At 38.0% G+C, this 2,978-nt stretch overlaps 1 pseudogene; it reads right to left on the bottom strand.

Moving 5' to 3' along the window:
* Positions 1-301: 301 nt before the first annotated feature.
* LOC132310670 (small nucleolar RNA R71) lies at positions 302-400 on the bottom strand (annotated as a pseudogene).
* Between the last annotated feature and the right edge of the window lie 2,578 nt (positions 401-2,978).

The following is a 2,978-nucleotide window of genomic DNA, read 5'->3' as shown; positions in this document are numbered from 1 at the left end:
CATTTAGAGCACATCACTATGAAATTAAGCCACAAACCATTCAAATGCTTCCTAACTATCATGGACTTCCAAGTGAAGAACCTTACAAGCATTTGGATGAGTTTCTAGAAGTATGTTCCACCGTAAAATATATGGACATGCCGGAAGAGGTCTTAAGACTCAAACTTTTTCCATTCACCTTAAAAGACAAGGCAAAATATTGGTTTAACAATCTTAGGCCTTTTTCAATCACTTCTTGGGTAGAAATGCAACAAGAGTTCTTGAAGAAGTACTATCCGGTTTCTAAGACCAATGCCATGAGAACCTCAATTCAAGAATTTTCATATGGGGATGGAGAAACATTTTATGAGGCATGGGAACGCTTTAATGAATTGCTTAGGAAGTGTCCACATCATGACTTGCCAAAATGGCAATTAGTTTAATATTTTTTTGAGAGCTTGTCAGACAATTACAAAGGCATGTTTGATGCTTCCATGGGTGGCTCATACATTGATAGGCATGAGGATGACGTGTGGCGTCTTTATGAGAGCATGAGTGAAAATTCTTTGCATAGAACATTATCATCTAAGAATGGTAGAAATTCACAAGGTAGGAAGAGTGTTGGCTTACATCAAGTTGACCATTCAAATGAAATAGCCGCTGAAATAAAGTCTTTATCTCAAAGGTTTGATCAATTTTTGATTAACCAAAACTCGGCGAACCAAGTATCTTCCTTCTCTAACCATTCTCATCGTGCATCAAATGAAATATGTATGACTTGTTCTAGTGTTCTTCATTCTACTTCTCATTGTCCTCACGGACAAGTGCAAAATGAACCTAATAAACAAGTCAATGCAGTTTTTGTGAACCAAGGGAACAATCCTTATGGTACTCATTATAATCCAAGTTGGAGAAATCATCCGAATTTCTCTTGGAAAAACCAAAGAGAGGGCTCAAACCCTTCCCAAGGCGGTTTTCAAGGGAAGTACATTCCACCTCCACTTTAAAACCAAGGATCCCAAGGTTATAGACCTTACCAATCACAAGGGAATTAATTTGCTAACTCTCATTTTCCCAACCAATCTTATTCCCAAGGAAATGCTAAAAGTCCCGCATTTGAAGAAAAAGTTTCGAATGCTTTGGGCACTCTTGAGGGTAACACACAATTGCTTCATTCCCACTCTCAATCTATTGCGATGCTAGAAATCCAAATAGGGCAAATAGCTAGCACTCTCAATGCAAGAGAGAAGGGAAAGATGCCTATGAATGCCCCACTTAAGCAACAATGTGTTGTGGAAACCCATTCCTCATCGAAAGGCCACACCATTGAACATGTTAATGCGGTGACTACCTTGCAGAGTGGTAGGATTGTGGACAATCAAGTTGAAATGTCCAATGAAGAGAGTGAACCGGTGCAACCTCAAGTTGTCACCCGTCCCGTTTCACATCACATTCCTCATTCATTGCATATACATGATCTTGTGAATGAGAAAGTTTCAAAATATGATTTGAAAATGATTTGAAGAAAGATTTGCCAAAAAATGTGCTTGAAAAGGTTTTGTTGAAAAATGATTTGAAACAAAGTGATTTAAAAACTTCTTGTGTTGAAGAGACTTCAAAAGAAAATGCTGAAAAAGTGTTTGAACCAAAAGTTCCTTTTCCGGATGCCTTAAAAGGATCCATTTCAAAAGATAAGCAAAAGGCAAAAACCAATGAAATCATGGAAATGTTTAAGCAAGTGCAAGTCAATCTTCCACTTTTGGATGCAATCAAGCAAATTCCGGCTTATGCCAAATTCTTGAAAGACTTGTGCACCCAAAACGGAAGAACAAGAGCTAAGCACCAAGAAAAGTGGTTTTGACCGAGCAAGTAAGCTCAATTTTGCAACATAACACTTTACCAAAGTTTAAGGACCCCAGTTCACCTACTACTTCATGCATTATTGGTGATCATATCATTAATCGGGCGCTTCTTGACTTAGGAGTAAGTGTTAACCTTCTTCCATACTCGGTTTATGTCAAATTGGTCCTAGGTGAATTGAAACCGACGTCGGTAGTTTTACAACTTGCCGACCGATCCATTAAGAAGCCTAGGGATATAATTGAGGATGTTTTGATAAAGATTGACAAATTCTTCTTCCCCGTTGATTTCGTTGTCATTGACATGGAACTGGTCCCCAATCTTAAAAGCCAAATTCCCGTTATCCTTGGCCGTCCTTTTTTGGCAACCGCTAATGCCAACATCAATTGTAGGATGGGGATAATGAAGATCTCATTTAGCCACATGAAGGTGAAGTTGAATATCTTTAATCCCACACCCAATTCATTTGACAAATATGAAGGTGAGGTTAATGTTGTAGACAAATGTCATGATCTTCAATGTCAAAGAAGTGAGCTTTTGTGTAAGACCAAAACTTTAAAAGGATCATTTTTAACCTTGCATTCTCAAAGTCTTGTTTCAAATTCTTTCTTTGAAAGGGCATGGAAGCCCAAAGGTTGTGATTGCATTTACAAGGGATCAAAGGTTTCTTTTGAGCTTAATCTAACAAGTTCTTCAAAGAACCATTTGTTGGGTGGAATTCAAAGCATCTATCACCCCAACAAGGAGTGGATGCATTACAAGATCTTTGATCCGGGCTAAAAGAGCCCAATGTCTTTTTAGAGATGTTAGAGACTAGCAAAACATTTCGTAGGGTGTCAAAATCCTATTCCTCCCTTATTTCTATCTTGAATTTCATTTCTTGCGAAGTCTAGATACTTGTTTTTGGTTCATATGTATTGCTAGGAACTGTGATTAGGATTGCATGAACTTTTATGTTGTGATTGAGCATTTTGCATGAACTTTCATTTCTTGCGAAGTTTGATCGATCGAACTTCCACCTGCATCCAACACTTAGAAAAATTTTCGACCTGTATCCAAATCACCTCTTTGTCCCATCGTTCGAACTTATTCTCAGATCGATCAGAAGACCTTAGATCGATCCAACTTCAAAGTTTGAT

Source organism: Cornus florida, unplaced genomic scaffold (genome assembly GCF_030987335.1).
Source record: "Cornus florida cultivar Cherokee Brave unplaced genomic scaffold, ASM3098733v1 CherokeeBrave_3.0.0_Hap2_Chr05, whole genome shotgun sequence".
Lineage (NCBI taxonomy): Eukaryota > Viridiplantae > Streptophyta > Magnoliopsida > Cornales > Cornaceae > Cornus > Cornus florida.
Note: the sequence above shows the minus strand (reverse complement) of the source record. Positions and strands in the feature narration are given on the sequence as shown.